The 26,655-nt window shown below is 39.2% G+C and overlaps 1 protein-coding gene across 4 annotated transcripts in view; it reads left to right on the top strand.

The window, feature by feature from the left end:
- The window catches only part of mki67 (marker of proliferation Ki-67), a 117,325-nt gene extending 94,398 nt beyond the window's left edge, over positions 1-22,927 (top strand). For 2 of the 4 annotated variants that reach the window (XR_011345286.1, XR_011345287.1), the window contains exons 19-21: positions 19,336-19,425; positions 20,248-20,292; positions 22,458-22,927. The gene's annotated coding sequence lies outside the window, so the exon portion shown is untranslated. The remainder of the gene's footprint in view (positions 1-19,335; positions 19,426-20,247; positions 20,293-22,457) is intronic. The other 2 variants (XR_011345288.1, XR_011345289.1) reach the window with 2 other exon arrangements.
- Positions 22,928-26,655: the final 3,728 nt, after the last annotated feature.

Raw genomic sequence — 26,655 nt, 5'->3', positions numbered from 1 at the left:
TACTCTCCGTGAGATAGATTTTTGACTCTGTGGGTGAGCATAAAACAGGTCAATGCATGGCGTTGGTACATTGGTGTTGGTACCATCCCTCCTGATTTTGCCTTTATTGAAGTCAAAAGCTACTCTGTGTATTTAAAGGAACAGATATGGTAATGGAGAAAATGCTCATTTAAAAAAACTGATATTGGGACCCTGGTTAGAAACACAGCATGCAAAAAGTGGTGTAAACTTAGTGCATTAAAAGAATGTTTCTGAAGCAGTTTTACAATTCTAGGCATGCAACGTGACAATTTGAGGACTGTTTATTATAAAGATTATGTGGACATCTGGGATGTACATTGTACATAACTATTGTCGTATTATTCTTCACGGAACTTATGTTAAACTCTGAATATTAGTTTAATTTATACTTTTACCTTACACACACAGACAAATGTAAAGGCTCGACAAGACAGAGGAGATTATGTGAGTGTCTAATTGTCAAGCATCAGCAGGGACCCTATGGAGTTGGCATCAGCCAATCCTGTTAGCTCTATATACAGCCAGTTATTCAAAGAGGTGATCTCCTCTTCAAATCCCCTCCAGTTGAAACTTGCAGTCCTCGCCCGAGCCATCATTCAAGGGAATTAGCTCCTTACAATCAAAAACATCAAACACTTGAGCATTTGTTCATTTTGGGATTCGGAGGGACAACTTGGGGACATGCAGGCTGCTTTCAGTACCACTCTGTCTAGATTCTGACAGCAGGAGGGACACAGTGTTTTTATCAGTTAATTAGAAACCTGAAGGCAGAAGGGCTCACACAGGCAAGCCCCCTTCTGCTTTGAGTGTGCTGTGAAACTTTGGTCCTCCCTGCTTCTGCGTGGTCATGAACACTTACAGTAGCCAACAGTGTGACCCATTCTCGCCATGCTGGCTGCTTTTGATCTTGTTGATATCAAACTATTTTATACGACTGGGGCTTGAACTGTAGGCAGCGGGCAGCACAGTAACTAGCACTGGCACCTGTTTAGGGTAGATTTCTTACCTTTGTGCTTTAAACACAGCCTGTAAAGTGCGACATGACATCTAAGGCAAATCACTTGACTGCTGGTTTTAATATTATGTTAAGGAACAAAGAGTCTCTAAAGAAAAAAATGTGCTGCATATGTGACAAAGATAAATTGGATTATTCAAAATATTCCTGATGAAACATTATGTTTTGTCACTAATTATCAATCTTTTTTTATCTCTGGACTGGCTGGGTGGATTTTACATGCAAGATCAGGCACACCAATAGTGTTTAAACATTCCTGCAACATTAAAATCCTCAATTTTGAAAATAAGAATGTTGGAATCAGCAGGTGTAAATCACAGCTGAGAACAAAGTCTAATCTTGTTGAATTCCTTCCAGGACGATACTCTACTAATGAAGTTCTTAGCTGTGTGAAAAAATTATAACAGCAGTGCCAAATTTTTCTTTGACTAAATGAGGTTCTCTTCTTTGAAAAATATGCCAGGTATCCTTTCTTTCAATCATAGCCTTTAAAATGTTTTCTTTCTTCCGAATTCTACCTTAATGAAAGTCACACCATCTAATCAGTCTGTAATTGGAGTAAGTGCAAATATAAATGTTGATAAGCCGCGAACTTAACATCAGACACAGTACATGCCTATTTTTCTCAGCCTCTATATCCAGGCAGGATAATCACTGACATCTTGAAGCTGCAACATCTAATATTTAAGCCAAGTGTTCAGGACAGAGAACCATTCTGACATGAATGCACAACAAGACTGGTTTTGAGTAAATGTTCCATTGGCGAAAATGAACTTTTAAATTTCCACTCCTTCCTCAATGTACCAACACCATGCATAGCCATGGTCAGTTCCAGGAGTTAATCAACACTTCTTTAAGCTAGTCCAGGTGCTTTGAGTAAGACCAGTCCTAGTAAAACTCTTCTGCTGGCTTTACCTATTTCTTTCCCTTTGCTTGGCCCCTCCACAATGCTAAGAATGAAAGCAGCACAGGCATGGATTCAACCTTAGTGCCACCTCTCCATAGTGCAACCATGTTGGCATTCTGCTGTGCTGTGCCACCGATGACATCTTTCTTAGCTCCAGCTGCAGAGTCAGTTTGGCTTTGAATTTACAGCTTGTCCAATGTAAAACTTATAGGGTGGAAGACTCAAATAAGTTCACTGCAAAATTTCATTACCTCTAAATAGTTACCTTGTCTGCTCATAACAGTTTTTGGTTGGACATGAAATTAACTGATTTCACTCACTTATTATTGAAACTAGGATTTTTTTTTTCATCGATTTACCATGTAATGTATTGACAAAATGTGTCACAAACTTGTCTGATATGTGAACTGTTTTGTGTAACATTGTGTTACCATTGAGGAATTCAGCTGAGATCAGAATCGTTCCCAATCTGTTATGGAGAATTAAAATGGCGACACCCTAATATTAAGGTCCAAACCTTTTTTCTGATGTCCTCTATGAATTAAAACTACATACAAATCTGCAAGCGCAAATTTATATGGAAATGATTTTATGTGCAGGAACATGGTAGATAGGTGCAAGATTCACAGGGCTTGCAGACTTTACTGCTTAAATCCTCCAAGTTATTCTTTTGTTCACTTCCTTGATTCAGGAATATTTAGCAATTTTCACTGGAATATTTGTTAGAAATAATTTTTCAGATAGTAGTTGTCTGGTGGTTGATAAGAATTGCAGCATTAAAAATAAAAAAAGAAGACAAAACAAAATGAGAAAAAGCTATCAGAATCAGGATTTATTGTCACGATCAAGTCATGAATTCATTGTTCTGTGGCACCGTCACAGGTGCAAACATTCATAGTATATGAATTCGTATTTACATTCAAAAATACAGATGAAAGTAGATTAGCAAAAATGTTGCTTTTAAATTACAATTTCAGCAAAATATTTTTTTTACTTTTAACTGCATGACATATTTTTGATTTAAAGTATTCTTCTCAGCTAAAATTAAAGCATTATTAATTCATACATTCCACAGAATTTGCATTTTACCAAATCTGAGGTCCCAAACAGTGCAACTTTTCTCATGGTTATGGCTGCAGGCAATCTTATCCCTTTCCTCAGAGTAGATTTGGCCTCACATCTTTGGTCAATCAAGTGATATAATCCTCCAGAGAAAATTGGGGGGAAAAAAATCACTTGAAAATAGCTGAAAAAAAATCTTTGTTCCATAAGGAGTTTATGAAAGGTGGGCTCAAGGTCAGTAAAGTGCTAAACGCTGTTCCTGATTCCTGCCAATCCCTTGATGCTCTGGTACATACTCCAAGTTGATTAGACCAAATAGAGTTGACTACTCTCAAGTTATCTTGCATAGGTCCTTTGTGTGTCTATTAGAGGCAAGAGAATATTCAGTTAAGGCTTTGCAAATGCATATTTCTTTGCTTCACCATAAAGGAGGTTGGCCAATATGTATTCAGGAAGCAATGTTTAAACACTAACTATTATAAAATGATTTGGAGCAGAAAGGATTAATTGCCCTGAGGTATCTGTACAAACTATTATAACATCCTAGTGTAAAGCAAATCAGGTTGAAATAAGCGATCTCCCCCAACCTGTGCTTAAAAGTTGTTTTGATTCCTTTTTTCCCTCCTAATCTGGTGCATAACTTGCTGATGAACAGCATGCTTCCAGCGCCATGTTTCAAAGCTGTGTTCTGTGGAATAAATGTTGTTTTTCTTGGTCGTAACTCCCTCCAGCACAGGAAAATTAGTTTCCCATTCATTTTCAAATCTCCAGCTGGGCATGGAGGCAAACAGAGAGGGAAGTTTGCATACTGTGAACATTGTAGTTTGACACTTTCTTGCTACAAAAAGCCTTTGTTTGACGGAGGAGCAAATCCAATATATTTTCAGTTTCTGCATTAATGGTTAAAATCATTACATTCCAGCAATATCCCTGCTTCAGTTTAGTTGTGGTTATGAATTCAAGGCACTGCTGTATCCAAGAGATGAAATACTCTGTAAAGATCATCATCTACATAATGACAGACTGATACATCTGCCTTTTTACATATTTATTACTATGTTGATAAACAGGCATGAAACATAAGAATAAAAATGAATTTCTATCAGAAATTGGCATCATATGTGCCCATTACTGTAGTGTCTGCAATAAGGACAGTAGGTTTGATGCAACATAACATGGCTGTGATACATCGTGCTGCATTTAACCATCTTTATACCATTTAGATATTCTCTTTTATTATCTTGAGTTTAATTTTATAGCCTCTTTAATTTTTTTTAAAAATTCAACATTAAGGATGGGCATAAGCTATTGAAATTCACTGATGTGTTAATTATGACCTTTAGAAACTCCAGTTCTCAAGATTAAAGATGTGATATTGTTTTAAACATGCTGGAACAGGTTTGACAGAGGATTGCGATAAAACGAGAATTGCAAAAGGAAATTTAAAGCTGACAGTCCTTCTTAAAATACATTTAACTAAAATTCTCAATAACTTTTCAAGTGTTTTAGTTGAAGTTACTTTAAAGTATCTTGCAGTATTTTTTTTGCCTCCCATCAAACCTGGCAAGGATTTTTATTACAATAAAGCATTGTAAAATAACCCCCAGATCCTCAGATACAATATACTGCACTGTTTTCACAAACTACATCTGGAAATTGCATGAATCAAAAATGGTATTCTGGCCAATAAACAGAAAAGAAAATGCCAAAAATGGTCTTAGTACATTACAAAACGTGATGTTTTCAACCTGGGGCAAAAGGCAAGAGGGAGTCTCATGGGGATGCGGACAAGGTCAATGAGTGTGAAAAGTAGGCTCACTGGTATGAAGCCCAAGGCGTATTTAACACCAGATCCCTTCTTCCACTGAAAGAATGACTTCTATCTGACTCTGACGGGAATGATCTGCCGGCTAGTGGGAAGGGTGGGAGGGGTGAGGCCTGCAGCAAACGATTGTAATGAACCTATGGGAATGATCCCTGGGCCATTAGGTCAGTGCTTGGAGGAGACAGGCCATGATTGTGGTCGGGGGACAGGGGATGCCTTGGGCAGGAGAGGTTCAAGGTTTCCTTGTGTGACCCGGAGGAACAATCCTGCTGCCCCGACTCACAAGGAGACTGTTAAAAATCAAAACTGACTTACTTTACTGACCCTCTTCTAGGCCAGCTGCTCTGAGATGCCTGGTTTTCCTGCCAAGCCAGGCACAGGCACTGAATCTGCAGGTAATGTTAATGTGGGGCTGAAATCTTGAACTGTTGTATTTCAGAGAGGCCACCTTCCGAAAGCCAGGAGTTTAAACACTGGCTGGCATGAGGTCTCTATTTTAAACCCTCACTCGCCCAGCTCTTCTTTGGTGTGTGGGATGGTGGAGGTGGGTTGGGTTGAGGTCGAGGGAACAAAGAATATATTTGTGCTGGTGACAAATGGTTTTATATTCGGCCACTTCTGCACAAAATATATCCTATAAACATTTGAAATCTTATATAGCATATTGGGCATTATATAAAAGAACATGCATCAATAATTTCAAATTAACCCAAGAAAAATCTCTTTCTCCCACGCCTCCTCTCATAATTCCCAAGGCAGCATGTTTGGCCACATTAGGTGATTGGACACTCTGCTATATACACTTTAGTTTTCCTTAAAACACACCATTGGTTAAACATATCCCATTTGGAGAACATTGTGCAAGATGTCATATTCTCAAAGATGACATTAGCAGAAAAAAAGATTTGAGAATGAGCAATTCACAATGCTGTAAAAGAACAGTATTATACACAGTTATTCAACTCCGCTGCATGCATTTAGCTGTTACATTCCAACATCACCCTATTGTTTTCTCACTCCCCTTTATCATTTTCCCTTCTGTAGATTTTTTTTCTTTGAAGTTACTACATCCTTCAGGATGCAGTCTGATACCAAAACTGGAAAGCTGGAGAACAAAGTACTTGGTTGCACAAAAACGCCTCTGGCAAGTGATCAAATGTTCCATGGCAATAAGTAAAAGTTTTTACTTATGGATGGGTCATAAGAAAAATCATATAACAACAATGCGACCATGTCTGACAAAGACAGTATAAAATATGTAACTAAATCCGGAAACAGTAATCCGCAGCACCAATTTACAAACCTTGGCTCTGAATGAATGAATCAGACCTTCTTATTATACCATCATCTACCTAACCCAATAACGAGTAGGGTTCAACCTAATTATTATTAGAGCTACGGATGGCCCATGCCAGCACCCAAGTCACTGAAAAGAGAAGCAAATTGCCTAGGAATTCATTCCAGGTCAGTAAAACTAAATACAATGAGCACTACCAACACATTACATCACATTACAGTCTGCGTTTGAAATTTATTCCATTGATTTCAACGGAATGAATTTTGGAGACAAATTTTGAGGCAACTATTTTAGGGCATCAAGCATGAGTTTATTTTGTCCTCATTACCTGGAAATTCATCCTCATTAGCAAGCACTAAATGCTCGATATGGTCATTAGAACATGTCACCTTCTTCCTTCAAAATGTACTCACAGAGAATATTGGAGGCAGAAAAGAACTCCACAGATGTGAATGCATATCACATATACCACCAGGATTTAATTTTCTGACAAATGTTCGATTTCAAAACACCACAAGGACAGAGCAGCAAAGAATATTTTGATCCAATATTTATGCAACCACTCAAGCACTGTTGCATTGTTTTGATGTTTGAAAGACGGTCTTGCTCACTCAAAACAAGATTAGGTGCAGAAGTTCACATCTCAGGTACATCATAGACCCAGCAATTATTTCCACTGCAGCTGTTTTAGTAATTCAATGAGGCGATGACGACTCGAATTTCATACAATGTTGAACAACAAAATAAGATTATTTTCTATCTTACATTTGTTAAGATAGTGAGAAATATTGCCACAGAAACTGTAAAATATATTTATTTTAATGGAGAATTCAAAAATTGTAATTCTACCATTTAGATAACATCGGTTAGTGATAATTTAAATTTAATTTTTTAAAGCTTTAATTTTAATTTTGAGATACAGCATGGTAACAGACTCTTCCGGCCCACGAGCTATGCCGCCCAAATACACCAATTAACCTACAAACTCGGTTTGTTTTTGAAGGGTGGTAGGAAGCCAGAGCACCCAGAAGTAACATGCACAAACGCCTTACAGATAACACCAGATTCAAACACGGATCGCTGGTGCTGAATTAGCATTGCACTAATTGCTTTGCTAAGCCTGCCACCCATTTTCTGTTTGTATTGCTTCCAATACACATAAAGTATCTTTATCAATGTATATTCCTGCGCATTTCATTGTCAGAGTTTGAGATCAAAGGTAATATTTCAGGACTATACTTGCCTCTAAACAGCAAACTCAAACTTAATGAAGCTTCAAAGGGCAATAGCTTTCAATTAGATTTAATTTTATCTTCTTCTTCTGACCGTCCATCCCATAGGATGATGATGGTCCCTTTCAGTCAGTTTGTGGGGTTTGATATGAGGATAACCCACTCCTCAGAAAGGGAATGGATTGAGGTGAGTAGGGGTTGCACAGGCAGCTGGGGGAAGTTCTATTGCAGGGAATGCCCAGACCATATGCCCTTTCCGCGCTTCACGGCACGTGCTTGCTAGATGGCTGTGGACCCTATGAGAGGGCTCGTCTGCCCTTTGACAGGTCTTGTTTTTCATCCTGAAGGGTGTCTAGCCACTCTCCACATCAGGCAAGCCGGTTTAGTCACCGACCACCTGACCATGTGACAGGTAGTACTAGGTTACATGGTACCAATAGAACTCCGACGAGTGACCTGACACACCAATTTTATCAAGGGTCAAAGTAAGTACAGGATTGCTGTAGATTTTTGTAATTATGCTTGAATGAGACTACACTTAAACCCTGTAAGGGAGATTTTTAAAAATTGGAGCAACCTTTGATTGGTGTTAATTCCTGCATTTTTATTACTAAAACTATAAACTAGATGAGTACCTAAACAGATAACACATACAAACAGTAAAAAAGCTACTGTTGGCACACGTGAATCAACATGTGAGTTTTAAACCATTGTATTCCTACATTATCTTCAAAACACGACAGGGTTTACACCTTTGAGTTCTTCAACAATTATAAGCACAAATGCAGCATTTGCTAAACAAGGATGAGCATTTATAAATGTAGAAAATTAACTGCTGTCCTTTTATAGTCAAGTTTCATAATCAACTTCAGGAAAAAAACACATACAACTTGAAGAAAGTTGAGGTATGCTTGTGGATTTTAATTTCAGATGTTGTCAACTCAAGGGCATTTGGACCAATCAATATCTGTCTGTCTGCTGGCACACAGAAAGTTTGCTATTAGGAAAGACCGGCTTACAGCAGACTGAGCCAATACCATTAGCCCTAGCCTTAGGGCAGTTCTAGCCATGAGATGGGGTAAGCACCTGCCCCCCACCCCTCCCCCATCATTAAGCTAGCCACATGGGATGTCATTTGGACATTACGGGCAAAGAGCAGTTCTTTCTTTTTTCTTTTTTTCCCTCACCCAGACTTTACTAAATCAATAAATCTGTTTCTTGCTTATTTGAGAATTTTGCTTCAATATTATAGCAAGGACTTACCTTCAAGCAAAAAACTCCTGCCAGACCAGGTCAGAATTTTTTTCTTTCTGCTTTCTTCCCTGCCTCAATTTAAAAATAATTATAACATTTGTTGACAGACACAGAATGATTTTTTTTTCTGCCATGACGGATTTCACATACTAAATTTTTTACAAGAAATTATACTTGAGAAAGTAAGGTTTTACAGCTGCAATGGAATAGTTTTGTAATGCAACAATTTTATTTAACAGTCCCATGATTTTTCTTAGCAGCAGAGATTAGTTTGATTTTGAGAGCACATCACATCAACTTCGCAAGGAATGACATGAATTGCTGCAATTATATAGTTGCAATGAAAAAGCTGTGAAAGTTGACTTCTCTAGAAGCAAAACTGCTTTCACGATACCGAAAATAAATTCGGAAAGTGAAATCGTTGAAATGATTATGCTGCTTAGAAGGAAATAATCCAATATTCTTGGGTGCCTTGTGTATCAACCATATTTTTAGCCATTGCACCCCCAGGCAGAGACCTCCATCCGGGCTTCTGGCAAGAAGACAATATATATAAACAGAGGAAGCCACCAGTGCTGCCAGGATTTATTAGAAGCAAGTGCTCCAGCCTGACCTGAGCTGTTGTTGTATGGCAGAGAGATGCCTTGTTGCTTTCCCAGAATTTCTTCATTTACCAGCTCCTCAACACTCCTGAAAGGTCAACTGAGCCATGGGATGAAACATAGTCATCAGCTGCCATTCAAAAATGCTGTATCTGCAGAATGGAATCAGGGCCAGCCCTCAAAGGGCCTTGGGAACTCTCTTCAAGGGTCACCATCTGACCATTTGTCCCAGGATTTAACATTTTGTTCAACATCAGGTGCAAGTCAACTGGATCTGGTTTGCACCCCATAGCCCGATCACTCCCAGAGCAGAAAGGAATGATGCTCTCTTTACCCTTGAGAAACTCAGTCAAAATCTTCATTAATTCCATTGGTTGCAGGATGAGATTTAAATTTTCTGCAAATCCCACATAAGTTTTAAACAGCTGTCAGTGAAACAAACACGGCAATTAAGAAAGGAAAAAATATGGGACAACTCTGTGTAACTGAGTGAGATTTCAATCTCAGCCAGCACATTCAAAGTCTGAGTGAACATTTGAAACAAAGACAATCAGCGTTGATTTCACATACCTGTGACAGTCAGCTCTGAAATGAAGAAACCTGCTCACAGCTTTGCCAAGCAGCACTGTGCAATTACTTGAACTTTACTGAAATTCGTTTCAGGGAAAACCATTCATAATTCAAATGAAACAAAGGTAATTTATCCCTGAATATTTGTTGCCTGCATTGAAAGATTTTTTGTAATAGCAGTTGATAAGTAAACATAATTTGAGTGCCAGCATTTCATGTAATTAACATCCAAGGACAAAATCTTCAACTTATCTCAAAATCTATGTATCAAGGGTTAAAAAGAAAGGAATGAATAGTGCAGTAGCCAGGAAAACAAATCATAAAAGTTACCAGGGAGATAACTAAATAAGCACAAGTTTTCAGCAATAATTTAAAGTGTCATTGTTTGAAAAATAATTTGTATTTATTTGCAACTCATTTGAGGAAAGAATTATAGCCGACCATTCATATCCATACATGTTACTTCTAAATGCATTATTTAGTGGTATTGAAAGCCAGTAACTCCAGCACAGCTTGCAATTGCTAAACATTGGTCCCATGTGCATGCCTGGGACTGTGCCTGCAAGTTCAGCTGCACATGCCACAGCTCTCGCATTACGAGCAATGCCATTTTCTATCTTTCTCGACCGCAGGAACCGTAGCTGCAAAGCATCTGAATAGAGAGCAGGTTACTGCAGCCGTGACAAAAATAAGTCTTGAAAAGATATTGCGAGGTAAGGTTTGAGTAACTCTTCGTTGACAACCTTCACATGATGTTAGAGACAATTACAATCCAGACCATTGCAAACCTCCAAATAATATCAATAGGAATGGATGCAGTCAAGTGAACTGGAAATAAATAAAAAGAATGAAACAATTTCTGGAGTATGCATGAAAGTGGATGAAATTTTCAAATCATCAGGTTATAAAGATTAATATTAATAAATCACGGTCACAATAAATTACAATAGCAATAGATGATGTTAGTTCCAATCTTAGAACTTCAATTAAAATAGCAATGATTGCTTTAGCAGGGCAGTATCAAAATCTGACGAACGCTTGAATTACTATGTGTATAGACAATTTTTTACACAAATCAGTGCAGCCAAAATTGCATAGTCAGAAATGAAAAGGAAACACATTGCAGAATTTTCTAAAAATTTCAAATCAATTTTTAGCTATTCATCATCTTGAATGTGCTCTTAAATAGAGATCAATAATTCAGTACAAATCTCCTGCTATTTTAATGTATGCGTGAGAAATGCATCAATAAACCTTGAAATTAAAGACTTTCTACTTTGGCCACATGAAGGGGTGCTTGGTGAACCAATGATCATTCTGTTCATCTGTTGCTGAGACTTATGGCACACAGGAGGTCCAAAGACATCCCTTAATGCCTTATATTAATAGAGGCCTTTCCTTTGTACACTTTGTAGCTTCTGACTAAGCAAAGGAAACTAGATATTGGCTTTGGGGGGGGGGGGGCGGCACATTATGGAGTCAGGTGGGAGTTTGGTGGGGTAGGAAGAAATCAGTCTTTTGATTATTGGGCTAATATTGGAAGTGTCAGATGTGGGTCAGTAGATGCATCTGAGAGTCAGCTGCTGAGGAATGGCAGTAGGTTGAAAGAGGGTTGGGATGTTGGTGGGGAGCTCATGGGTGAGGGGATTGTGTCAACAGATTGATGTTAGAGCACAGAGTGCCAGGATCTGATCAGGCAAGGATTGCAGTTAAGAATATTGCTTAAAGAGGACTACTGAGCTTGATTCCAAACTGCAGCCGAAATGGAGAAATCAGCCAGGCACACTGACTTGTGCTGTGGAGATCTCATGTGTCAAAGTCTCTGTAGCTGTATCCTTAACACTGCACATATGTTAGTGTTCTTACTGCACAGATAAACCAGAAAGGAAACTGAAGACCGTGGAAATAACAGTAAGACACCAACTTAACTACATTTTTACATTTTTTTTGAAATTGGATCACATTGAATGTTAAGTTCATGGTGCAGGACAATCAAAGTATTTTGGATTATTTAGCTTCAGTTGGAAATTGTATTTCTATTGTGACCATATGATGGCAGCAGGTAGCTTTCTTGGCTTTATTGCAACATCAACACTTCTTCAATGATATTAGTGATTACACCATATTTTTCATTTATGTATTTGCACAAGCCCTGACCCAGATAAATCACAGATACTGTGCCAGTATTTCATATGTTCTTCGGTATTGATCTGCTTTAATAAGCACCGGTGGATTTTTCTTTTTGCTAATGGTGGAGTGACTGATTTTAAGGGCAACGGTAATAGAAAATAACCCCAGGAGGTTCGAAAGTGACCGGATTGCCCCAAGCCCTCAAGGCAATGATGCGCACTTGAGACCCCCTTTTAAAATCAAGCAAAACTTTTCTGCTTTCAACGTCTGAAGAATAATATTTGTACCGAATGAAATTTACAGAGGGAAAATTATTCCATTTATTCATCTTCTCAAGATCACAGTATTTTAATTACATATCTTGAATGGTCAGTTTATAGACAAGCATAATGTATCTTTGCAGATAAACCATCATTTTGAGTAGCATGTGGGACATGCCAAATTTCCTTCGTCTTCTGAGAACGTAGATGCATAATCATTATTGGTTGGTTGCCAGAAAAAAAATGCTTTATATTTTATATTTTACAAAGTCGTCTTAAATTCTCAAAGGAATGTTGCAAACATTGGTTTTATTGATTTGAAATAGTGTTCTAATGTCCTAATTGCACTTCTCACTTTGTATGCTGTTACGCTCAATTTTCATGGTGCAATATCCCTCTATCATTTTAGTAAAACTTCATGTATTTAATCAAATAACAACCTTCCTGCATAGTTTTAAAAACAGAGTCATTAATATACTGTTTGCTGTAGCAAAATGGATGGAGCCCTTCAAAGAAAAAGAGTCAAAATGAGTTTGGATTTAGTACTTTTTTTTTACATTAACTTGCATTTTCTAATCCTGATGTCGGCTTGGAAATGCTCAAAAACGCAAACCTTGAATGACTTGTTCGAGTAAATACAATACTTAAAAAAAGCACACATTAACGTTGTGTCTCGTTCTGCAGTAAAATCCAATATGACCTTATGATTCTGATAGTTTGTGCTACCACTTCAGTTACTTGCCAAATCCAGGAGCTGTAACTAATCCTGAAACTGCTGTAATCAGTTAACTATTTGTGGACTGGCATTCGGCTTCAATGCCAGCATGAATATAAATGCCATGAACATAATCACTTAGAAAAGCATGATTCTTTTGGCTCATTTTCTTTCATTTGCTTGGTAGCAATTGTACAAAATTACTTTCTGGAATTGGCAAATTAAGATATTGATTGATATTCAACTTGTGAGTCTAATGCCACGTGTTAGCAATGACCAGCTGAAGACTTGACTTCTTCACCTTCCTTTGCTGTTAAAATGCAATCACTAATACATCAAGGATGTGAGTGCTTTCTATGAGTGTCCACCTGATTATATGCAGGTGGATTAAAGTTTCAAGGCGATGACTATGGTGTAGTCATCACTGATCAGGATTCATGGGATGAATGACGCATAACTTTCACCAAGTGATGATCCACCTTACCGAGGACTCCCGGAGTGGACTTGCAAGGTACAACAAATACAATTAAGTAGATTTCAGAGGTCAAGATTCATAGATCAATTGATTTTACATCAGGTTGAATCTCTCACTGTGTGCACATGGGTAAATATGACATCCATTACATAGTTTAACATGTATGGGGCTAGGACATTGACACAATGATTATGCATCTACGTTCTCAGAAGACTAAGGAAATTTGGCATGTTCCACATGCTACTCAAAAGCTTCCACAGGTGAACCATCGAAACCTTGTGGTTGGATGCATCACAGTGTGGTACGGTAGCTGCTCTGCTCAAGATTGGAACAAACTGCAGACGATAGTAAATACAACTCAGAACATAACAGCAGGAACTGTTCCACTGATCCTCCATTCTGTCCTGACCCTCCTGGAGAACGTCACCTCATATACGCCAGGACTTCACCTTGATGTTTAATTATGATCATTCCCCAGAGGCTGGTGGAGAAGCTGTCCTCACTGGAACTCAACACCCCTCTCTGTAACTGGATTCTGGACCTCCTAATGAAAAGACCACAGCCTGTCCTGGTTGGCAGCAGAATGTCGATCACCATCATGCTTAAGTACTGGCACACCTCAGCCTGTTTTTCTTCATGCCACTGACCCACAACTGCAATGCTGGATCCAGCTCCAACAGTGTCATCAAGTCTAGAGTCGTTGGCCTCATCAGCAACAACGATGAGTTATGCTACAGAGAAGAGGTGGACATTCTTGTGAAGTGGTATGAGAATAACAACCCGAGTATCAGTGTGGACAAGATGAAGGAGATGATTGTGGACATCAGGATGAGCAGGAACAACCACCCTCCTCCACACATTAATCGATCAGTAGTGGAGAAAGTAGAGAGCACCAAGTTCGTCAGAGTCTACTTAAGAAGTGACCTATCCTGGACATATTACATCTCCTCACTTATCAAGAAGGTGCAACAACCATTGCATTTCCTGAGAAGACTGAGGTGGGCAAGGCTACTGGCCACCATCCTGTCAACTTTCTACAGGAGCTCTATTGAGAGAGTCCTGGCTGGCTTCATTACAGTGTGATACGTTACTGTGGAGCATCAGATTGAAGGATAATCCACAGGTCCATTTGAGTGGATCGCTGGGGCTTCCCTCCAACACCCCCAATCAATGGGATTTACTGGGTTCGTTGTCTAAAGAGGGCCCACAAAATCAGCGAGGAACCTTACTACCCCGCACACAGCATCTTTCAGCTACTCCCGTAGGGAAAAAGATACAAAGCCAGAAACTCCAGGCTGATAAAATTATCTTCCCATGAGCAGATTAACTGCTGAATGGCTGATAAACTACTCAATCGAGCCCCATGACTCAACCACAGTAATTACTGAATAATCCAATTTATATATTTATTTATTTTAATATTTGTATATATGTATTGTGCATGTATATCATCTGTGATATTATATGAGTTATGTCAGGTTGTGTGCTTGCAGTGTGTTGCACTGACAATCGGAGAATGCTGTTTCGTCAGATCATACTTGGATGATAAATAAACTTGAAATTGAAATAGACTTGAAGAACTTCCCTCCCTTCCATGAACTTCATCAACATCTCCCACTGCCTAGGAAAGGCAACCAAAATATTGAAACACCATCAGATCCTGGGACACACTTCCCTTCTCCCAAGAGCATCAAAGCATGCAGTAGCAGGGTCAAAGCCAGTTTCTTCCCCACAGCCATCATGTTCCAGAATGAAGCCCACAGAACTCTCTCACACTGCTGCTTTTGCTAGGAACAGTTTGATTTTTAAAACTTTAATTCTCTACTTTAACTCTGCACATCTACTTTATTTGGCTGTAGGAAAGTTCCAGCAAAATTTTTAGACTGCTTGCAGAAGAAACCTTCTCGACGGACCAAGTTTAATGTGATAAATAAACTTAAGTTTACAACAAACTTCGATGAAGAGTTGCACAGGGAGCGGGAGACCAGCTGCGCATTGAGAGCAGCTGGGTCTGTATGTGATCCTGCATGTGATAGCTTGTGAAGGGACTCAGTGTGGTGACCAAACTCAATAGAAACTGCTGCTACTCTGCTCTTAAGTTTTATGACCATGTACTCACCCTCTTGCTGCCACAGTCAAGTTGCCTTCCTCGCTACTTGACTCCGCTTTCCAGCTCCACTTCCAGGCCTCCCAGTTTGGCCCCCACAAAAAGGAGTCTACAGCCGCTACCTTTTCCAGCTGTGTCTCAGTGTGGGTTGTTAATTCTGAACTTTACATTTCCATTGCAAAAATGTTCATCTGTTCATCTTAAGCCATGCATTATGCTCAATTGATCTATGCATTAAGCTTTTTTCACACATTCCTGTCTCTGTAGTAATGAGGATATCACCTTGATTACATACTCACCTCAGGATGCCTTACAGGATTTTATCCATTACTGACTCTGAGATCTTGGTTGTGTTTGCCGAACCAATGCCTTTCTCAAATCTGTGACAGCATCCATTTAAATGTCCTTTTGAAGTTCTCACATGAAACCTCATCAGGAGTTGGCAGCACTATTTCATATGTTTCTGACCTGCCACCAACAACATTACTTCCTCTTTTAAAATGTAGCCTCATTTCTCTAATCTATGTCCTCATTTGGGCCACATTCACCTTCAAGGAAATCTCCATACATTTCATATACAGGTACGTGATCCTTTATCTGGAACCCTTGGGGGACAGTGAGTTCCGAATTTTGGATTTTTCCGGATTTCAGAAAGCCCACCCAAATTGTGCTGCCGTATCCACCCCCACCCACTTCCAGTTGCCCGGCCGTCTCCCCCAACCGCCGGTCCCTTGGCCACCCAGCTACCTCCCCTGACTGCTGGTCCCTCGGCCGCCCGGCCACCTCCATCGCCCGGCCGTCTCCCCTGACTGCCGGTCCCTCGTCTGCCCGGCTGCCTCCCTCGACTGCCGGTCCCTCAGCCGCCTCCCCAAACACCAGTCCCTCGGCTGCCTCCCCCAACGACTGGTCCCTCGGCTGCCTGGCTTGCACTGCCGCCTCTCTCCCCACTTGCTGGATTTTGGAGCTTTCCAGATTTTAGATGTCTGGATAAAGGATCGTGTACCTGTACAAGGTGAATAGTACACACGACCACTGCCTTTTTTTGTCACTGGTCTCCTCAGGGAAAACTACAATCTTGCTCTTTCTCAAACTACAACATCTCCAACAATACTAAGGTAATATCTGTATGCTTCCTTACCATATAACCATATAAAAATTACAGCAGAGAAAAACGCTAACTTCGCCCTTCTAATCCATGCCAAACACTTTCTTCCATCTATCCCCACTGATCTATAACTCAACCCTTAACCTTCCATTCCTTTTCCATCTATATACATATCCAAATTCTCCTTAAATGCTAATATCGAGCCTGCCTTCCCTACTTTGTCTGGAAGCTCATTCCACACACCCATCACTCTCTGAGTAAAGAAGTCCCCCCCCCCCCCTCATGTTTCAACTTTTGCCCCTTTGAGGAAACTCTCAACTCATGTCCTCTCATTTGTATCTCTTCCTTTCTTAAAGGAAAAAGCTTCTCCACATCAACTCTACCTATAACCCTAATAATTTTAAATACCTCAATCAAGTCCCCTCTCAACCTTTTACACTCCAAAGAATAAAGACCTAACTTTTTTAACCTTTCCCTATAACTTAGACCTTGTAACCCTGGCAACATTCTAGTAAATCTTCTCTGCTCTCTCTCCAATTTGTTATATCTGTCCGATACTTTGGTGAGCAAAACTGTACACAATACACCCAAGTTTGGCCTCATCAATGCCTTGTACAATTTTAACATAACATCCCAGCTCCTAGACTCAATGTGGTGATTTATAAAGCTTTCTTCATTACCCTATCCGCATGTGACTTCACCTTTAAGGAGCTATGTACCATTATTCCTAGATCCCTCTGTTCTACTCTTCAATGCCTGACCATTCACCATGTATGTCCTATTTTGATTAACCCTACCAAAATGTAACACTTCACACTTATCTGCATTAAACTCCATCTGCCATCTTTCAGCCGTCTAACTGGCCTAAATCCTTCTGCAAGCTTTCAAATCCTTCTACACTATCCACAGCTCCACCTATCTTAGTATCATCCGCATACTTACTAATCCAATTTACCACCCCATCATCCAGATCATTAATGTATATAACAAACAGTAATGGACCAAACACTGAATCCTGAGGCACATCACTAATCACCAGCTTCCAATCTGACAAACTGTTATCTACCATTACACTCTGGCATCTTTCATTCAAACATTGTTGAATTCATTTTACTACTTCAATGTTAATACCTAATGATTGGACCTTCCTAACTAATCTTCCCTGAGGAACCTTATCAAAGGCCTTACTAAAGTCCATATATATAACATCCACCGCTTTACCCTCATCAACTTTCCTAGTAACCTCCTCAAAAAATTCAATAAAGTTTATTGGCTAAAATTGCTTTGAGATATCCTGAAAGGGATGCATTAAGTAACATACGAAAATCTGTAGACACCGTGGTTGAAGTAAAAACAAAAAATGCTGAAGAGAAACTCAGCAGGTCAAACAGTGTCCTTTATGTACCAAAGATAAAAACACATAACCGAGGCTTCAGCCCTTATGGAAAAATGTTGGCAGGTGTACAAGCAAAAAAAGTCGGTGGGGGGGGGTGGGGGGTGGAGGGTGTTGGAGATGTGGACCCAAAAGAAAACTTCAGTCATTCTTTTACATTTTTCTTCCTATATTCATGGGAGCTGAATACATGTGTTGTGCATGGTCGCCAAAATGCAACATTGAATTAAGGAAGAGAAGAGACTCAAAAATAAATCCTTGCAGGATTTTCATGGCCACAATATGGGATAGGGAAGAAGGACATTTGTGGAGGTGGCTAAGCATGGTAAGATTGAATTGAAATTGTTGGAACATTTCACCATAAATGGTGAAGCAAACCACCAAAAAAAATTAAATATTTTGGAGTAACTTTCCTTATATATCAAATTTGTTGTATTAATGTAAAACACATTGGGAGAGGATAATTTATGTAAAATAACCCACCTAGTTCCCACCACAATAACTCATTTGCACTTGTAGCGTGTATGAGTTTATACGACCAGTGCCACTTAGTAGTTTATTCTACATAAAATGCTGGTCCCAAAGTGTATCCTCTATTTATAAATTAAACAGAACTAAGGGATGGTATGACCCTCAATCCAACCTCTACCCCAAACCTCAGCACACCCCTCCAGGCAATAACAAGACATCAAGGACAGCAGAAAACGGTGTGCAGCAAAATGCCCAGAGCTGGTTTTGGCCAATTCTGATTTGATATATTAGCTTAGCAAAATGCAGTTATTGGTGTAATAATTAAAATGCAATTGTATGATTTTAAAAAATCTCAGCTCTAAGACAGTTAATGTTAAATGACCGTGGGCCATCAAGTTACCTGCGAGCCAAACTGGGAATTTTTCTTTTATTTTGTCTGTAAGAATCAGAATCCAAATCCGAATGCAAAGATGGTGGTTTTTGTGAAGAACAATGGCTAAATTACATTTAATTTGTCAATTATTATTCATCTAATTCAGAAGTAAATGGCAATAGAAAAAGATGGAACAGTTTGTTTTGAATATTGTTGAGATCGCACCCTAAGGATAGCATCGTGCACCATTAACACTTATAATAACTGAGGTACAAAACATTTACATTTGAGTTAGATAAACAAGGATGTATCAATTTCATTGATAATGTCAGCAGGTAAAATGTCTCAACCCTACTTTATAAATACATAATATATGTGTCTGTTTGTGTGTTATATCTGGTTGTGTGTTTGCCCGTTTTTGGACCATGGACTGGAGAACACTCCTTAGTCGGATTGTATTTGTACAAATGGATGATAATAAACATGAATTTGAACTAAATATATTAATTTATGCTTCACAGAGACAGAAGTAAACACATGGAGGTTGAGCTATTGGGCAGCAGCAAGTTTCACACATTAGCTGGGGTTTAAGGAGGATCTTAAATGTTAAGGTAGTGGTTTTCAACCTTTATTTCCCCACTTTAATTCCAAAACATTATTTTGGAATAGAATCATAACAAAACAAAGCAAATCATCTCAACTAGGTTTTGTACTTTCACCTGCTTCAAAATTGTCTGACGTTCCCATGTACCTGGTGAGCAGATACGTCCTCCCATTAAGTCAGTGGAATTCAAAAGCCACTTGGTCATCCCTGCCTCTGAACCCTTCCACATCCATTGTATCCTTCTCACATCTCATTCTCCCACTTAGGCTTGTGCCATCAGCTGTGTGGCTACACTTTATGCTACGCCTTCATCCACGTCACCACTCTTCATTGTGAGTTGCATAATACCATCATTGATCCACATGACACCCCAACACCGACAGCCTGTCAGCATGGCCCAGTTAATCCTACTCTCTTTTATCTTGCCTTTGACTGATCACCAGCCCTCAAACCTTATGAGACATGAGCCCTGAAAAAGTCAATGGACACAGCCCAGCACATCTCAGGGCAAACTCCCCCACCGTCGAGAAAACTTACAGGGAACGTTGCAATTGGAGAGCAGCAGCAATCATCAAGGATCCACACCATCCAGGATGTGCTCTGTTTTCATTGCTGCCATCAGGAAAGAGGTCTAGGTGCCACAAGATTCATACACCTGGTACAGGAACAGATGCTACCCCTCCACCACAGACTCATAAACAGCAGACTCGATCAGAGATTTATTTAAGGACTCTCTGCACATTAATTATTTAATATTTATTTTCTTTATTGTACAGTTAGTTTATTTAAATTTCTTTCTTTGTTTCACTTTTGAACCACCGATAAGCAGAGATTCTGTCTGGCCTGCTGGGAAAAGAATCGTATGTGATATCAGGTATGTACTTTGACAATAGATTAGAACATTAATTTGTGGTATGCATCTCTCATTATTTTAACATCTAAATACATCGTATCCACTTCCTCCCTCCTCACCTCTGTTAAATTTCTCTCATCATATTCCTCGGTGATATTACCATTTTGATTTCATAACCCTGGCTTCTCTTGGATACTCACTTTTGTCTTGTCTGAGAAGTAACCAAATACAAAGACTGGTGCAGAGTTTGCTTCCATGCATCAAACCTACTGATGCACGATCAATTGCACAAAGACTGACATTATTGAACCTGAAGGCATTTATTAGCAAGAGATGGACAGCATATGTTGCTCGCTCACACCGACCGGACTCGAACTGGGGGGCAGACATGACAGTCTTTATGGGGGAGAAAGGGGAGGAGTCACGAGCCGGCTAGTGAGAGCAGGGTCAACCAGAAAAAGTCATTTACATACACTATAGTGGCTTCACCACACCTACAAAATTACAACACATTAATATAATCCTTCTACAGGTACTGTTAATCAAACTATGCAGCAGTATTGTACAATATCTATATAAACAAATTTGTTCCACAACAATATTTATATTGTTTTAACTTATCCGCAGTCTAATTATGTCTTGAGCATAGGAATATTTGCCTTTTTTAACGATAGTATAATTCTCGAGTTGACTAAGGATCACCATCTGGGCTCACCAGATGATGGATTTGTGCACTCCTCATCCATTCAGTTGGGCCTCCATTCCTTCACTCCCTCCAGCACAAGGGGGTCCAGGTTCCCACTCTTCCTTTTCTATCACCAGGTCTATTGTTCCCTTTCAACCCACCTGTGCGCTACAATCTCTTCCAACTTGCTTGGTCATTCGAAGGCTTATTATTCTCTGGAAAAAAAAGAACTCACAAAATGTTGTGGTCTTAATAGAAATAAGATCAAGATTCCTTTATTGTCATGTATACAAAATAAACAATTTTAAAGGCACACAAGGAGATGTCACTCATCCAGTGCTAGTATCAAGCTGTGAAAGGAGGCCAAAGAGAATCTCTTCAGCGATATTGAATGTCAGTGGGTCTGTATCTGGAAAATCTGCCAATCTAACACCACCAACATGCCGAGCATGCCTGCTTATCGGAGTTGTGCTGCATGGAGTTTTTAAGGAGGTACTGTCAATAATCAATATGATTCCTTTAATATTAAGGAAATAGCTGAGCAATGAGAGAAGCCCTGAGTAAGTAATGGTGAGAACAGTCCTCTGCCATCCCAAGTGTTTCAGTCTTTAAGCAAAAGAATAAAGTAGATAGTGAGAAAGTAAAACTTGCAATTATACAACATATCTTTATTGCACAAAGTAAAACACAAACATCTGTGGACACCGTGGTTGAAGTAAAAACACAAAATGCTGGAGAAACTCAGCAAGTCCAAGAGTGTCCTTTTTGTAGCAAAGGCAGTGATACAGAGCAGACATTTCAGGCTTGAGCCCTTCATCCAAGCCCGAAACGTCGGCCTTTGCTACATCAAGTTCGAGGCGTAACCTATATTTCAGTTACTATTTTTAATAATTGGAATTGTGGGAATAAGTTTCCACTTTGCCACCTGGTTGTAAAGATAGCATTGTGGATTGGCTACCTGTTCTAGAAAGTACTGATCTTACCCATTATTAGAGTTAGATTTGTTTTGTTTTAAGCAGCAATTATTTTCAATGTTGGCTTTTTTTTCTCATGGGCAAAATGCCTCCTGGCTTTTAAGAACCACGCTAGAATTGAATTAGTAAAATGTTTCTGTATATGGCTGCAATTTTAAACCTTTTGTGAAGAAACAATAATACCCTCCAAATCTCATGAAAATATTGCACTTCAAGAGGGCTTGGAAATAATTTGAAGATACAATAATTTGAAGGACATTGTGCTTATGTGAAGTGCACCTTCTAATGGCAAACCACAGAATAACAACTGCATCAAAGTTTTAAGCATATCCTCCCATCACAGAAGGATGATTAATTGTGACGAGAGATTTGGAACTAGGTTCAGAGAAATAACGGGATCCCCTGCTCCCATTCTAAGTACTGATACTGGAACTCACCCATGTTTCCCAACAGAAGTCTCAGTGGCGAGCAATAATAAGGGGGTTAAGCTGGCAGAGGCATTTTCTGTCCTTTTTTTTAAACGGCAGGTTACCCATGCACTGCATTAGTAGACTCCCAGTTCTACACACCTTCCAGCACCTTGGCCAAGAAATCTGCCTGCTGTAGCTGTGGCCTGGATAACCTGATGTCGGTACAGCAGTTCTACAACAATAAATGGAAGAAATTGACCACAGGAAGAATGATGAGTTGAGCTTCTTTTAATTAAGGCAGTTTAAATGCTTTAAACAATAGCCATGTTCATCCAGTCGAATGAAGACATCTCCATGCTTCAAGAAGGCAGCCAACATCATAAAATATCCCCATCGTCAGGGTCACAACTTACAGATAGAAGCTACAGTGCCTGAAGTCCAGCATATTCAGGTTCAAGGACAGTTTTTTTTTTAACCCAACAGCGATCAGGTTCTTTGACCTTATGTAACTATCCTAATCATAAGTTGCTCTGGATCCACAGAAAGACCTTTCTGAACGATTGAAATGCCACCTATTTCTTGCGCTATTGTTTATTTATTATCTATCTATCTTTCATATTTATGATCATTTTCTGTACATCAGATTAATATATACTATTAGAGTTCTTCTTTTGAAGTATCTGTTTGGCTGCAGCAAGAAAGAACTGTATATATTATGCATAAGTGCATGACTGAAAGTTTTTAGCGCACGTGTGTGTGTGTGTGTGTGTGTGTGTGTGTGTGTGCGTGTGTGTGTAGGCGCAAGTATGATTTGGACTTTACACGCTCCAAAAACTTTAATCATTTTAATCTTCCAAATGTATATTTATTATTGATTATTTCCATTTGTTATGAATGTTTGTCAATATTAAAGGCAATTCAGAGGTGTTCAACAACAGGGATAATTTTGGGGACGACAGCCTTGGGTTGATTGTCGTAAGAGTTCAATGAGATACACCAGTTTTGAGTTTAAGCTGAAATATTCTAGACTGAATTGCTTGGAGCTGGACTTCCAATGGAAGGTTGTACATGGAGGAGTGTAGTTCAAGGACAGGTGGCCATGGATCTTGCGGCCTTGGTGAGGCTTCCTGATCTGTTTTGTTTGAGAAGGCAATAGCAGAGTCTTATGCAATATTCTGGGCTGTCACAGAGTTTCAGCGAGCAGTCCACCCACCAGGACACAACCTTAATGGGAAGCCAAAGTATTAATCACTACATTGAAGATTTGGAAAATGAAAAATCTGTATTGTTCTTGAAATTAAATTCTTCAATATATGTTAATTAATCCTTTTCAGAAAACCCTTGGACAAAAATAAAGTGAAAAATTTCCATTCACATTTTCACTCTCCAATTTGTTCAGAACTCTCAGTAAATAAAATCGAAACAGATGGATAGAAAAAGTGATTTAATCAATTATATTAGTGTTCCTGAAGAGAAAATAGAAACAATACATTCATTATTTGATTCCATGAATATTCTTACTGAAGTAGATGAGAATTAAGTTAAAGAGGCAATTCCATTCTATAAACATCTTTGAGTAAATTACAGCACAAACTCGGCTGTCTTGTTTAACTGTCATGTGTGTAGCAACTTTAATTGCATCTCAGTGATTAGGCTTAGAATACAAGTGTTGGCATAATTTGCTGCTTAGAGTTGTCTGGATTTTCTAAGTGACTATTAACGATGAGTTAGATTTTTTTAAAAGCACAGCTGTTACAAATACATCAATTGTTTAGTTAGGAGACAAACATTTATAGGTCAAAGCTTTTCCAATATGGGAAAATGTACCAGTATTTGAATGGATGATTACAAGATTCCATTATCATTATGTTTCTTCTTTGGCTTGGCTTCGCGGACGAATATTAATGGAGGGGTAATGTCCACGTCAGCTGCAGGCTCGTTTGTGGCTGACAAGTCCGATGCGGGACAGGCAGACAGGGTTGCAGCTGTTGCAAGGGAAAATTGGTTGGTTGGGGTTGGGTGTTGGGTTTTTCCTCCTTTGTCTTTTGTCAGTGAGGTGGGCTCTGCCCGCCGAACTGTGAGGCGGCAAGATGCACGGTTGGAGGTGAGATCAGCCCACTGGCGATGGTCAATGTGGCAGGCACCAAGAGATTTCTTTAGGCAGTCCTTGTACCTCTTCTTTGGTGCACCTCTGTCTCGGTGGCCAAATATGTACAAATACACAAAATGTACTAATACAGTCAATTTTCTGGACTTTTGCCTGTTGTAAAGGACTTCAAAGAGGAGCCACTAGCATGGCCCTGTGTACCCAACAATAAGAGATGCAAACAAAAGGCCCTTCAGAGGCACTGAGTACCTCTGGATTTCCCTCATGCATTCCCACTTCCTCTGCAGTTGCACAGCTTCCGGTTCAGTCGATGGGCAAACCCGAGCTCCCCATATTCACACCTCTGATTCAATCAGGCAGCTCTTCTATTCTTAATACATTCTTGGCATCCTATTAGAAAAAAATTCATTCTTGAGTTATTAACCCTTAAAGTCTTGCAATGTGCGATCACAATTCGCATGACAATCCGATCACACATCTTCTAGAACTAAGTCTTGTGGTGTTAGGAGCTGCAGAAGCTTAACAGTTTGACTGAAGCTGACTGAGGTCTTCGCACCACAGCGTTTAAATTTAGTTGATTAAAATGAAATTAAGGTTGCTGTGACCTTTCCATTGAATGTAACTTAAAATTAAAAAAAAAATTTAAACATACAGCTCAATAACAGACCATCCCGGCCCACGAGCTGTGCCATCCAATGCCTACAACCCCCATATGTTTTGTAGTGTGGGAAGAAACTGGAGCACCCGAAGGAAACCCATATAGAATATACAAACTCCTTACAGCATGCACCGAGTTTGTAAACCTCTGTTAAAAATAAAAAAAAATATTTCAGTATTTCCATACAATAGACAGAAGCTCTTCACAAAATTCCATTAATTAAAAGACATGCTGCACACTTGTGCAGAGACAAGGAATAAGCTAGAGCTGTGGAGCAAAAGGGAGTGTGAAGCCAGAAAGTGACCGCAGAAACTTGTGCAATTTCCGGTGCAGCCTTTATTTTTTTGTGGCAATGAACACATTTCCATGATGATTAGTTGCCCCCTCCCTAAACATTTTCCATTTTAATAAGTGCAAGCTTGCAATGTTATAGTGAATTGCCAGTTTTATTAAACTTTCAGGAGGCATCAAATTGAATCACAGGAGGATAATTCACTCTCAGTATGAGTTGTGATCTGAATTATCATTGCAGATCAGTGCACTAATAAAAATATACAAGGTTGGAGAAGTACATTCATATCAAGAACATTAGAAGTTTCCTAGAGAAATCAAATTGATTGATAAATGTGTCAGAATTTAGAATAACTGCTAGTCAGAAAAGAAATGCCAAGCTTTTTGTTGATCCTGGTTAAGTCATTTTCTATGAGAAGAAAACTATTTTGGGAGAAATACCTGTGTTTGTCTTTAAATCCAGTTCCACTTTTCTCATTTAAACTTTCTAATTTGGCACAATTTGTCGAGACAAGTGAAATAACTGTGAGTGTGTTTTCTTTGCTTGCCCTTAACTGCTGAACTAATTGTACTGGAATTTTTGTCTAATGATCACAGAATAATTGAGGCCAATTTGCATGTATAAAAACATGAAAACAAGGGGTTTAAAGTTAATGGATGAATGGCAGATATGGTCACATTTCAGTGCTCCTTTCATTGCAGTAAAATCTATTAGAGCTCAATAATTCTGCAAATTGAAGACCGCACCTACCTCAAAGGGATCTAATGTTGAAGCTGACTAAAAGGATACCCATGGTGTGAATGTGCAAAGTGCAACATCACACAGAATCATCAGTCCCTCTGATAAGCTGTCAATACCTTATCTGCATTTAATTTTTATTCTAATTTAAATTGGGAAATTTAGAGCAAATTTGTTTACATTTCTAATTACTCTGTGACTTTCGTCCATTTCTGGTGAACAAGTTCCGCCTTCCCTGGTGCACAGAGGAGAAAGCCAAAAGAAAGAAAAGGGAAGGAATAGATCATATTGGTGTTGCAGCTCTATTTCAAATTCAGGTTCAGGTTAAAATACTGAAATCTATCAAACGTCGTACAGATTAACTTATCACCTAGTTAAATGGTCTGTCAGTTTGGGATGGTTTGCTTGGCAGGGTGAATTCAAATGCATGCAAATTTCCCCTGTGGCTGACGAGCAAGTCGAGTGAATCTGTCAAACGATGAAATGCAAAGATGCATTAACACAGTTAAGAAAAACAATG

Source organism: Narcine bancroftii, chromosome 10 (assembly GCF_036971445.1).
Source record: "Narcine bancroftii isolate sNarBan1 chromosome 10, sNarBan1.hap1, whole genome shotgun sequence".
In the NCBI taxonomy this organism is placed as follows: Eukaryota; Metazoa; Chordata; class Chondrichthyes; order Torpediniformes; family Narcinidae; genus Narcine; species Narcine bancroftii.
Note: the sequence above shows the minus strand (reverse complement) of the source record. Positions and strands in the feature narration are given on the sequence as shown.